Raw genomic sequence first — 13,938 nt, forward strand, 5'->3', positions numbered from 1 at the left:
AAGAGAGAAACTATCAGGGAAGAGCCCATAGAAAGCATTTAAGACACTAGTAATCATTTAAGACACTAGTAATATACATACACACACACACACACAGACACACACACACACACATTCTTTCTTCAAATTAGGTGATGGGTTCACAGATGTTTAATTATTCTTTAGTCATTCTCCCTATGTACATATGGGTAGGTGTATATACACACACATACACTCATATATTTATATGTATGTGTGTGCATGAAACAAGACCCACTGACCCACAATTGGCAACTGTGACGGTATCCTCTGCTAGTGATGGCATCCACTCAACACACACCATCCGTGGCCTCCAGCCAGGCCCCAGCCTCTTCTGAGGGTCCTTCAGTTTCTGAGCTCAGCAGTAAAGTACTCCATTTGTGAAGCACATCTGAAAATTCAGTTACCATTTACGTGTTTAAAAGGACACAAGGCTGTAGAATCTATTATAATAAAGGTTATCAACTTGTAAAATATATATATACACACAAACTTATGCTTATATATATACACATATATTATACATGCATATTTCTAAAAAATGATTAAATGCATTAAGAATGCTTATAAGAAGGATCATACTGAGTCAAAGGGAAAGAAACAATTTTAAGTTAAAATGTATGTTGGTATTTCTGTGGAGAATAATGACATATATAAAAATCATAAGGCATATGCTTTTTGACTCTACTAGGAATTTCCCTCTAAAATATAATTGAACATGCATTATATGAAATGATGTTATACAAGGCTGTCTGTTATAATATCATGTATTTCAGTAAAATTTTGAAAACAGATAATTCCATGATGTATTATTTTGTGAAGAAAAAAATGTGAAAAAGTACTGTAATTAGTTTGTTAAAAAGAACTATATACGTTTGTATATTTACAGACTCTCCAGAGAGAAATACTTGGTTGGATGGTGAGTAGATGTAGAAAAGTGTATTATTTATTCAAAAAACACATTTTAAAAACAAGTTGTCTTATAATTTAGTCATCAAAGCAAACAGAGTGCATTTTATAATTATACATAGTATGATTCCAGTTACACAAATTAAAACCTTAATAGTGGAAGGGGAACTGCAAGAAATTCTCCACATCAAATTAATTACAGTTGTATTTGTGTGATGGAGCTGGACGTAGTCGCTCATGACAGCTCAGACACTTAACAACACAAACTTCCAGTGTTTTCCATAAGCTGTCAAAAGGCATTGTTGATGACAAAATTTGAAGGAAGATAATACATTTAGTTCCTTTCTTAAGTGTAAAAAAAACATTCGGTCAGTCTTGTAGGACGTTCAACAAACACCTAATTCATAGCATATTAGTTGAATCATAGCATATTCGTTAAATCAACAAACCGGCTTACTTGAACCATACAATTCTGTCCCCAACCCTCTATGGGAAAACAGGATGGATGCAAACATCTCCAGTGAACTGCCTTCTTCCTTGCGGGGAGGAGGTGTTAGAACCATTCTTTCAGTTGACAGGGGGACTACATTGCAACCCCACTTCCTGAGAATACCATCAAGGCGGCCCTTCAGTTCAGTTCAGTTGCTCAGTTGTGTCTGACTCTTTGCGACCCCATGGACTGTAGCACGCCAGGCCTCCCTGTCCATCGCCAACTCCTGGAGTTTACTCAAACTCATGTCCACTCAATTGGTGATGCCATCCAACCATCTCATCCTCTGTCATCCCATTCTCCTCCTGCCCTTCATCTTTCCCAGCACCAGGGTCTTTTCAAATCAGTCAGCTCTTCTCATCAGGTGGTCAAAGTATTGGAGTTTCGACTTCAGCATCAGTCTTTCCAATGAATATTCAGGACTGATTTCCTTTAGGATGGACTGATTTGATCTCCTTGCAGTCCACAAGAGTCTTCTCCAACACCACAGTTCAAAAGCATCAATTCTTCGGTGCTCAGCTTTCTTTATAGTTCAACTCTCACATCCATACATGACTACTGGAAAAACCATAGCTTTAATTAGATGGACCTTTGCTGGCAAAGTAATGTCTTTGCTTTTTAATATGCTATCTAGGTTGGTCATAACTTTCCTTCCAAGGAGTAAACAAACGTCTTTTAATTTCATGGCTGCAGTCACCATCTCCAGTGATTTTGGAGCCCATAAAGCTAAAGTCTGTCACTGTTTCCCCATCTATTTGCCATTTAGTGATGGGACAAGATGCCATGATCTTAGTTTTCTGAATGTTGAGTTTTAAGCCAACTTTTTCACTCTCCTCTTTCACCTTCATCAAGAGGATCTTTAGTTCTTCTTTGCTTTCTGCCAAAAGGGTGGTATCATCTGCATATCTGAGGTCATTGATATTTCTCCCAGCAATCTTGATTCTAGCTTGTGTTTCATCCAGCCGGCATTTCACATGATGTACTCTGCATATAAGTAAGCCAGGTGAGAATATACAGCCTTGATGTACTCATTTCCCAGCTTGGAACCAGTCTGTTGTTCCATGTCCAGTTCTAACTGCTGCTTCTTGACCTGCATACAGATTTCTCAGGAGGCAGATCATGTAGTCTGGTATTCCCATCTCTTTCAGAATTTTCCAGTTTGTTGTGGCCCACACAGTCAAAGGCTTCGGCATAGTCAATAAAGCACAAATAGATGTTTTCCTGGAACTCTCTTGCTTTTCCGATGATCCAGTGGATGTTGGCAATTTGATCTCTGGCTCCTCTGCCTTTTCTTGAACATCTGCAAGTTCACAGTTCACATATTGTTGAAGCCTGGCTTGGAGAATTTTGAACATTACTTTACTAGCATGTGAGATGAGTGCAATTATGCAGTAGTTTGAACATTCTTTGGCATTGCCTTTCTTTGGGATTGGAATGAAAACTGACCTTTTCCAGTCCTGTGGCCACTGCTGAGTTTTCCAAATTTGCTGGCATATTCAGTGCAGCACTTTCACAGCATCATCTTCTAGGATTTGAAATAGATCAACTGGAATTCCATCACCTCCACTAGCTTTGTTCGTAGTGATGCTTCCTAAGGACTACTTGACTTCGAATGCCAAGATGTCTGGCTCTAGGTGAATGATCACACCATCGTGATTATCTGGGTCATGAAGATCTTTTTTGTATAGTTCTGTGTATTCTTGCCACCTCTTCAAGGATGACATCCCTTCAAGGATGACTTGAAGTAACTCAAAGTTACTTGATTTTGCCAAATAAAAATTAGAGCCTGATTTTAAAGGTTTACGTTCAAGCCCTTCCATGGGATCTAGTCCCCTGACCAGGGATTGAATCCAGGCCCCCTGCATTGAGAGGGCTGAGTTTTAGCCACTGGACCACCAGGGAAATCCCAGGTTATTTCTTGACTATTCTTTCGTTGCATTCTGCCACAGGGACACTCTTCTTGAAAGCATGCCGAAGGTCCTGACACAGCTCAACAGTTAGAACTAGCTGATCAACTTTTTTTTTCAGTTGTTAGAACAATTTCAGATAAAAACACTGATTCCTATTTCTCTTGGAAAATAATGAGAAGATCTGGTAGAAACAGATGTTTCCATCAAGCAACATTTTCTTGGAGTGGAAAGGCTCTCTGGATCACTCCAGTTAACTCTGCCCTGCTTCATTCATTTCCTCCTACACCTGCAGGACTTCAGCCTACTGGTCTAAATCTGTGTGGCTCTGTAAGGTCTGGAGATACACAGCGTCAGCATCTGCATTCAGAGATGCAGAATTGCAGGCACATTTCCTGTCTGCCTCACCAGAGTCTGCACTAGAACAAGGGCCCCAGATGATCTCACAGCACATCAAATCAGAGAGGCCCTCATCACTTCCTGTCTTAGCTTTACTCACCACTACCCACGAGCAATTTTCCATTCTAGCAATACTGAACTCCTTGGAATTTTCCTACTCAAAACACCTACTTGTCTTTGACTTCAAGTGGCTGTTCTTTTTGCCAAGATGACCTTCTCCAAGTCACCCACACTGTCCTAAATCAGGGGTGCCCAGCCTTTGGGATCTAATGCCTGAAGATCTGAGATGGAGCAGATGTAACAGCAATAAAGTGCACAATAAATGTAGAGCACTTGGACCATCCCGAAAGCATGTCCCCTTCCCAATCCCTCATCCAAGGAAAAACTGTCTTCCATGAGACCAATCCCTGGTGCCAAAAGGGTTGGGCGCTGCTGTCCTAGATAACTCAAATTTATCTTTTAAACTTCTGCTTAGAAGACGCTTGGCCCCCTCTCAGATTCTTTTAAAAATTCGCCTCACTCAGTATATACTATAATGGGTTAAAGTACCCCTCCTCTGGGTTCTGCTAATACTTGGTATGACTCTACAAGATTGTAGCTCTCCGGTTATGTGTTTGTCTAGACTGTAAACCTCTTATCAGCTCAGTGTTTTGTTCATTTTTCTAGCACTAGAACCTATAACTGGGTTGAGTGGTGGCCCTCAGAAAGACATGTAGACCTGGTGGTGCAGTGGATAAGAATCCACTTGCCAATGCAGGGTTATGGGTTCGATCCCTAGTCCGGGAAGACCCTACATGCCATGGATCAACTAAGCCCATGCGCCACAACTACTGAGCCTGTGCTCTACAGCCCACCAGCTGCAATTAGTGAAACCATCACAGTTTAGAGCCCGAGGCTGCAAACAGGAGAAGCCACCAAAGTGAGAAGCCCATGCACCGCAACACAGATACCCCCACTTGACATGACCAGAGAAAAACCACTCACAGCAACAAAGACCCAGTGCAACCAAAAAAAAAATCAGGGTATGTACATGCTTTCATTCCCAGGACCTGTGACTGTGACCATCTGGTCCTTGCAGATCTAGGCAACTCCATGGGTAGTAGATCCGATGGCAAGTGTCTTTATCTGAGACACGGAGGACGGGAAGGAAGCCATTTGAAGATGGGACAGAGGTAGAGCAATGCAGCTGTAAGAAAGGACCACCTTAAAAAAAAAGAGAAAGAAAAGAAAGCACTGCCTGGATATCAGAGGCTGGAAAAGGCTGGGACAGATTTTCCCTACTGCCTTAAGAAGGAACACATCCTACCAAAACACAGACTTCTGGTCTCCAGAACTGTGAGCGAATAAATCTGTTAAGTCGGTCAGTGTGTAATAATCTATCACAGCAGGTAGTCCTAGGGAACTAAGAAATTGCCTCATATATAATTTGGCAGTTGTCTAATTGCATCACAAGTCACCAATACTAAGCAGCTACCAGGCACTTTTTCAGGTGTTTGTCAGATGTTCTGAAAGCCACACTGGAGGACAGGTAGAAAGGTGATTTTGGAAAAAGCATAAGCAGAAGTACAACACAGAATGAGCTCAGAGGATAACAGTGTTGTCATCTGAATTCTCATTTAAATGATCTGACTACAAATGAAGCTTTAACTACTCAGATGGGCAAGAAGATCTCCAGCGGGAGTTCATCAGCTTTTCTGCACCAGCCAGTCAGCTTACTCAAAGGCTCGTGAGATCTTGAAGACAAAGACATAACTAAGGAATGGATAAGCAACCGGGTCCTACCGTACGGCACAGGGAACTGTACCCAGTGGTACGTGGCAGCCTGGACGGGAGGGGTTTGGGAAAGAACGGACACGTGCGTGTGCGGCTGAGTCCCCTTGTTGTTCACATGAAACTATCACAACATTGTTAATCAGCTATCCTCCAGGATAAAATACAAACATAGAGCTAAAGAAAAGAAGGAACAGGTAGCAGCCAGATGAGTTAAAGTACAAGAGTTGAAAAATATCAAAATCTAACTGAGCACAGTTTCCAAACACATGGAAACTTAAAACTCAATGTTTTTCATAACATTTTTTGGTTTCATAACCTTAGAGGGCTTATAAGAAACGGCATTTCTTATAGCAAATGAACAGGTAAGTTCAACCATTCTTTTTTTTTTCCTGAAAAATTACTTATAAAACGAAATACTTAAGAGTGGGACACACGGGCAGTGGTGTACTAGTCAGTGTTTGGCAGCCAGCTGGGAGTGTGGAGCCCTAAGGGGAGCACTCACTAACTTCTGTGGTGTGAATACATCCAGTGTGACGGATCTCAAGGTATGAACATGATGTCAGCTGACTGTCGCTATTCCTGAAAATGTAATAATTGGCTTGCAGGCTCCAGAAGAGCAATAAGTCAAGAGAACTAACACAAAAGAATCTCCAGAGATTTAGATGAAAAGAGACGCACACTGACATGAGGGCTCCCCAGATGGCACAGTGGTAAAGAATCCACCTCCCAAGGCAGGAGCCGCAGGAGAAGTGGGTTGAGTACCTGGGTGGGGAAGATCCTCTGGAGGAGGAAATGGCAGCCCACTCCAGTATTCTTGCCTGGAGAGCCTCATGGACAGCGGAGCCTGGTGGGCTACAGTCTACAGGGTTGAAAAGAGTCAGACACGACCGAGCACGCATGCACACACACTGATTTAATGTAAGAAAACAGGAGGCTGAATAATGGCTCTCAGAAAAATGGAACTAATTATTTGGATCATACAAAGGAAAAAAAGTAGCATCTTTAAAATGATCCCATTTTTGTATGACCCTGTATCTCACCACCTACCCACAGATACAGAGAAGTATTCTCATTGGGTACATTTGCTCCATGTTGCTCTATCTCTGCATATGAAATGTACAGAAATATACTGGTTAAGGTAAGGGGAAGTCCCTTGGAAACTACTAGGAAAATTTTTCTTATCTAAGAATTGAGAACTGATGGGACTTTGCTGGCAGCTCAGTGGTTAGGATGCTGTGCTTCCAAGACGGGGGATTCGGGTTCAAACTCTGGTCAGGGAACTAAAATCCCACGGGCCCAGAAGCCAAAAACGAAAAATGGGAACTAAAAACAACCTAATGGCCCACACTTTTGTTAATACTTAAGACCAAACAAAGGTAATTTAACAATTGGTTTTAGGCAATTTACTTCTGAAAGACAAGCCTATGAACAGCCTGATAAGCAGAAACAGCAGCATCACACTCATTAGGTACCTCATTAGGTACCTTGCCTTCTGGGAGGAACATCCCGTGCTCTGATGTCATAACTGTGGCTCAACTTCCATCAGTCCTCCGCCTTGCAAAACACACCTTGAAAATTATCTGACTCGGGCCCTAAAATCATGTTAAGAGTCTTCACTAACTTCCCTATTTGAGACCCTACTTATAGCCTTTTGACCTCCATTTTCTACTATCAACATTGATGAGTACAAAGCCATTCTGAAAATTACATCTGCACCCTATTTCCTCTCCTTTTGGACGTTGTTAGGGTCTTCTCTTTATCCCTGATGTTTTGCCTTGGTGTGTATGTCTTCACTCAGCACCCTGGCTTCTAAGAGGCCCCTTTAATGTAAAACCCATCCATTTAAAATTTGTTTGAAATTGTCCTGTCCTTCCCGTACTTTCTGTTCTCTCTTTGGAACTCCCACTGGTCAGGCGGCAAAGTTCCTAGATTAGATAGATATAAATAGATTGATTTACCTTTGCTTTTTCAGCTATTTTTCATCTTCTTGTTCTCTCCTGTGGGAGGTTTTTTCCTTCAAACTCTTTATCTGAATTTCGTTACTATAGTTTTTTCATATGGTTAAGTTCTTTAAAAAAAATTTTTTAATAGAAACACACTATTTCTAGAATCTTTTCATCTCTCCGAGGATAATTTAATGAGTTCTGAAGTTTTCCTTTAAATTCTACTTCTTACTGTTGGTCTCTGTCGTTCACTTTACAAGTATTTCTTAAATCACCAGAGAAACACTGGTAAATAAAGACATCTTTTCTAAAGGAAAAATACATTCTTTAAGTATCTTCTATGAAAGTATGACTGCACTGTCAAACAAAAAGAAAAGCCACTAACCCCCCACTGCGGTAGGGGGAGAACCCATTGTGTTCTCAACCAGCCAATATATATTTTTGGACACTCAGTGATATTAGGTAGCTTCTTCTCTTGGACCTAGTTTTTTAAAATGACAGAAGAGTTCTGATCCTTGCATAAGAACTCTCATTTAGAGAAATGTACCCAATGAGAAAAACTGCAAGTGCTTCAAAGCTGAGAAACCATTAACTAAAACAGGGCTGAAGAGAATTTGGATTTTGACACTCATGGGCAAGCCATGGAGAATTTTGGAAATGGCTCTTAGAATTTCTAATTTATACACAATTTCAACCTGTAACGGTCTATTTTTTAATCTAGTAGCTATAGCCTCTGGTTAGCAGAAACTTTATGTGACCTTTGCCCCTAAGGCCAGGATTACTATATTCCATCCATGCAAGAATAAAATGCTGTGCAAACAACAGCAACAAACAGAAAACACAGAGTTCAGATTTTTAAAATCATGTATTGAGAGACATACTCAGTAAAACTGGATGGTGAAATGACACTGGAGGAGTTTATTTCATTAGGAGCTGCCATCTTTACAAAAAATAAAAATAAGCAATTATGTGTGTGCTAAGTTGCTTCAGTCATGTTTGACTCTTTGCAACCCTATGGACTATAGCCCAGCAGGCTCCTTTGTCCACAGGATCCTCTAGGCAAGAATACTAGAGTGAGTTGCCATGCCCTTCTCTAGTAGGGCATGGGATCTTTCCAACCCAGGGATCGAACTCGCATCTCATGTCTCCTGCATTGGCAGGTGGATTCTTTATCACAAGAGCCACCTGGGAAGCCCAATAAGCAAAACTGTACTCCAAAGCTCTAAGGTCGGCCTTCATCCACTAATGATGTCAGGTATCTGAGTTGTCTTCTCATGTCAAATACCTAGCATACAGAAATCACCTAATAAATATTTGTTGGTTATCTTATTCACCATTCTTACAAAGTCCTTGCCATGATATAGTTTACATGCCACGGAGGGAAGAAAGATAAATTAAATAATATTACTTCAGGTAATGATTGATGCTATAAAGGAAATAATGGAGAGTAAGAGGTAAGAAAATGAGACAGGATGAGATAGAATATTCAGGAGAGGGCTTTCTTTGTGAAAGACAGATGGACGAAGGCAAGAATGAAAGCCATACTTAGAAGGCTGCCATGCTAGTCTAGGTAAGAAAGAAGAGCTTAGACTCGTATGGCAAGAGGGAACCTGGTTAAGAGTTTGACCTGGGATATATATTGAAGGTATTGCTGACAGACTGAACACAGAATGGGAACCAACTAAAGGGGCCAGTGATTTTCAAAGTAAATTGAGACAAAGTGAACCTGTGAAGTTCACATAAAACATGAGGTTGGCACATTTGGGAATATAGCTGGCTCTGACTAGGAAAGGCAAGACATCTGTTGGATATTCACATGTCTTTTTAAACTGTTTGAAAAGAGGGCTGGTATGTCATATACCTCCGCTAGTTCCCCAAATCGTCCAGGAAACTAGTACCCTCGCCTCTACCTACACAAGCCAAGAAATTCCATAATGAAAATAAAGAAAGCATATTCTCAGAGGAAGTTCACATTTATAGTCCCTGAAATAAATTCACATGTTTGAAGTTCTGAATCTCAACATCAAACACAGAAATAGCTTTTAGCTTCAGAAATGTCACAGACCACAGAGATAAGGAGATTGCCACCAAATTCACTGAAAGGACTGATGCCAATACTTTGGCCCCCTGATGTGAAGAGCCAACTCACTGGAAAAGATCCTGATGCCGGGAAAGACTGGGGCCAGGAGGAGAAGGGGATGACAGAGGATAAGATGGTTGGATGGCATCACCAACTCAATGGACACAAGTCTGAGCAAACTCAGGGAGATAGTGAAGGACAAGGAAGCCTGCTGTGCTGCAGTTCATGGGGTCACAAAGAGATGGACACAGCTTAGCAACTGGACAACAATGCTTAGACCACTCCCTTTTTCAAAGAGAAAACCCACCAGCATCTGGAATCACGACAGTACTATCTGAAACAACACCCACAAATACACTAAAGATTACCAGGTTAGAATATTCATTAGGATGAACACAAAACTAAGTACTCATTTAGGGGGAAAAAAAGCTTACATAACGTTTCAAAATATTATACAAATACACAAATACTTTCCAGGAAAACAATTTTACATTAAATCTCCAAAGACTGCTTCTTTAAAAAAAAAAAAAAAAAAATTTACTCATTTGGTTGGGCTGGGTCTTATGGGTCTTAATTGAGGCATGCAGGATCTTTTTTTTCCCTCAGTGGCGACATATGGGATCTAGTTCCCTGACCCAGACCAACAGGGAAGTCCTCAACTGCTTCTTTCGAGAAACATGGATTTCACTTTCTTATCGTTACTCAACTTCCCACACCTTCCCCTCCAGTCAATCTCAGATCTCACTGAATACCTTTAAGGAGATACAATCTGGGTGGAAAGAAATGAATAGCCTGGTTTTTCAAGAGTTTGTAACGCTATCTCTAGGTTTTTAGCATATTTTTGACTCAATAAAACAACATCTATCTCAGAGTTAGAAGACTCAGATGAGGTAATGCATATAAAGCATTTGGAACCTTACCTTGCAGACAGTAGATATACCAACTTAAATTTTAACATGTAATACTTAAATTCAATCTTTTTGTTACTGTACCACATTTATCTATTGCACATAATTCCTCTCACTTGTGGTGAGTTTCTCATCTCACATTTGGTTCTCTTCAGGGCAAATGTCCCACTCCATTGTATACTTTCCCATCGGTCAGGACAGATAAAATGCCAACTGTCTTCATTTCCCATCCATGTGCTTTTTAACTTCAGTGTACCAGTGATGGCATTTATCACATTCTAATCAGGCACTCCAAGAAATCAAAGTTTCAAACCACTTGCCCATTCTCCATGAATTCATTATCTCCTCTATCCCAATTCCTTTTCTTTATTCAAGATTAAGAGAATTACTGCAGTGAGGTCACTTACCTTTTCTTCTTTTAACCCCAGATTATTTCAAGCAGACTGCCCTGACTCCCAGCGGAGGCTAGTAGGTCTAGACCGGTATGGGCTGTGAGCCTTCCTGGGCTCATCCCAGAAATTTGTTAGCAGTTCAGCTATAAACAGTCTCACAACTTAAGTGATCTATATAGGGACAGAGAAGTCATTTCAAGTTATAACTACAGAATGGAACTGCATTTTTTTACTTAAGTTTTTTGCCCAACATACACTTATCATACTTGAAATGTTCTAAGGGTAGATATGTCCCCAGTGTCGAGGGATAACCCAAGGTGTTCTAAAGCAGTGGTCCCCGGCCCTTTTGGCATCAGAGACGGTTTCATGGAAGACAGTTTTTCCACGGACCCAGGTGGGGGAAGGGGGACGGTTTGGGGATGATTCAAATGCATTGCATTTATTGTGCATTTTATTTCTATTCTGATTACACCGTGATATATAATGAAATAATTATACAACTCATCATAATGCAGAATCAGTGGGAAGGAAGCCTTGGTCTCCCCCTCATTCTCTTTAAAATACAGACATACATATATATATATATTCAGATAATAGTTATGCATATATCCCTCCCCTGCTGCTCACCTCCTGCTGTGTGGCCTGATTCTGGGGACTGGGGACCCCTATTCTAAACCACTGGAAGCTTCTTCCAATGGCCTGAGAGTGCCTAGCTCTTACTGAGTCCAGTTTTCCAAGACATGTAGTTTCTTAGAGTACCTTCCAACTGCCCCTGAGCCAGTCAACAATCTTCCTAAGAGAGCAGCCTGACTGGCAGTCCCAGTCATGTGAACTACACATGCTTGTTACTAAGGAAGGCGTCCAGGCTCACCTTGATCTCTGATCTAACAGCCTGACCCCCCAGCACTAGCACCACACATCCAGCACCTCTGACAGATTAAAATTACAAGCCACACGAAAGGCGGTGTAGTCACTGACCAAATCAGCTGTTCTCTGTTTGCCTTTACTAAACTTACTTCTTAATCTTGGCTGCATGTTGCAAATCACCCACAGAGCTTTGGAAAAGTGATGCCTAGATTCCAATTCCAGAAATCTTTTTTGTTTTTTTCGTTTTGGTTTTTTGGCCACAAGGGATGTGTGATCTTAACTCCCTGACCAGGGACTGAACTTGCAACCCCTGCATTCCCGCATTAGAATGCCAAGTCTTAACCACTGGACTGCCGGAAAAAATATTAGTCACTCAGTTATGTCTGACTCACAGTCCCACGGACTATAGCCTGCTAGGTTCCTCTGTCCATGGGACTCTCCAGGCAAGAATACTGGAGTGGGTTGCCATTTCCTTCTCCAGGGGATCTTCCTGACGCAGGGATAGAACCCAGGTCTCCTGCATTGCAGGTGGATTCTTTACCGTCTGAGCCATCAGCAACTGCCAGGGAAGTCCCTAATCTCAGAGATCTTGATGTAATTAATGTATGTGTAGTGGGGGGATGTAAGAGGTGATGAATACTGGGATTAAAAAAAAAAAACCTCAGGTGCTTATAGGATACACAGAATTTACAAACTCGCTGTTGTACATGAAAGACTATGTTTACATTAACCCTTATGCTGTGGGTTGAATTGTCATCCCCCACCATGGGCTTCCCAGGTGGCACTAGTGGTAAAGAACCCATCTGCCAATGCAGGCAGACATTAAGAGATGCGGGTCAGAAAGATCCCCTGGGTCAGAAAGATCCCCTGGAGGAGGGCACAGCAACCCACTCCAGTATTCTTGTTTGGACAGAGGAGCTTGGCAGCCTGGAGTCCACATGGTCACACAGAGCTGGACACAACTGAAGTGACTTAGCACACACATAAGTTTCAACTGCTATACCACCACCCACCTCCAAGAAAAAATTCCTAACTCCTTGTACTTTGTTTGGAAACAGGGTCACTATTAAGTTAAAATGAGCCCATACACTAGGGTGAACCCCTAATCCAATGTGATTAATCCCCTTATTTATTTTTTTTAAAGGCCAAAGACCAGACACAGGGAGAACATCACGTGAAGACCGAGGCAGAAAAGGGGAGTGGTACACCTGTAAGGGAACAAAGATTTCCAGCCAACCACGAGAAGCCAGGAGAGAGGCATGCAGCCGTCTTCAGAAGGAACCGAACCTGCCAACACCGTCATTGCTAGCCTTCAGAACTACGAGTAAAGGCACTTTTGAGGTGTAAGCCACTCAGTCTGTGGTACTTCACTGTGGCTGCTGTAACAAACTCAACCACCAGTTCGCCTGAATCTGTTTATTGACCTTTTGGTTCTGACACGAGTGCAGCTCTCTTCCAGGACTTTTAACTTCTAAGCGTCACTTACCCAGCGCCATAATATACAGCACTACTTAATGCTTTCTTCCTCATTTACAATACATATTTGAGAATTCATGGTCTAAGGACTGTTTAACACAAAAGAATGAACAGAAATAGGCATGGTACTTAAATCTCATGGAAAGGCAATCAAAGAACTGTCCAAATAAAATATAAAGTCGCAGACTTCCCTGGTGGGTTCAGTGGTTAAGATTCTGTGCTTCCACTGCAGCAGGGGACATGGGTTCGATCCCTGGTGAGAGAAGTTTCACACACTGCAATGTGGCCAAAACATTAAAAAAAAAAAAAAAGACTTCCCTGATGGTCCAGTGGTTAAGAATCCACCAACCAATGCAGGCAATGGGGGTTCAAGCCTTGGTCCAGGAAGATTCCACATGCCGAGGGGCAACTAAGCCTGTGCATCACTACTACTGAGTCCACACTCCAGAACCCGAGCTCTGCAACAAGAGAAGCCAATGCAATGAGAAGCCTGAGCACCACAACTAGAGGAGCCCCTGCTGACTGGAACTACAATAAGGAATAGCCCTGACTCACTGCAGTGACAGTAAAGAATAGCCTCCACTCGCTGTAACTAGAGAAAGCCTGCACTCAACAAAGACCCAGCATAGCCAGAAACTAAAAATAAAAAAGTAAACAGAATTTTTATAAATTGCAACTGTTGTTTGTATATAAGAAGCTGTAACTGGTGCAGTGATGTTCCAGGATTTGTCCTTATATCAAGTATAGTTGCTTTGCAGAGAAACACTTCAGCCAAG

Source organism: Bos javanicus, chromosome 27 (assembly GCF_032452875.1).
Source record: "Bos javanicus breed banteng chromosome 27, ARS-OSU_banteng_1.0, whole genome shotgun sequence".
NCBI lineage: Eukaryota > Metazoa > Chordata > Mammalia > Artiodactyla > Bovidae > Bos > Bos javanicus.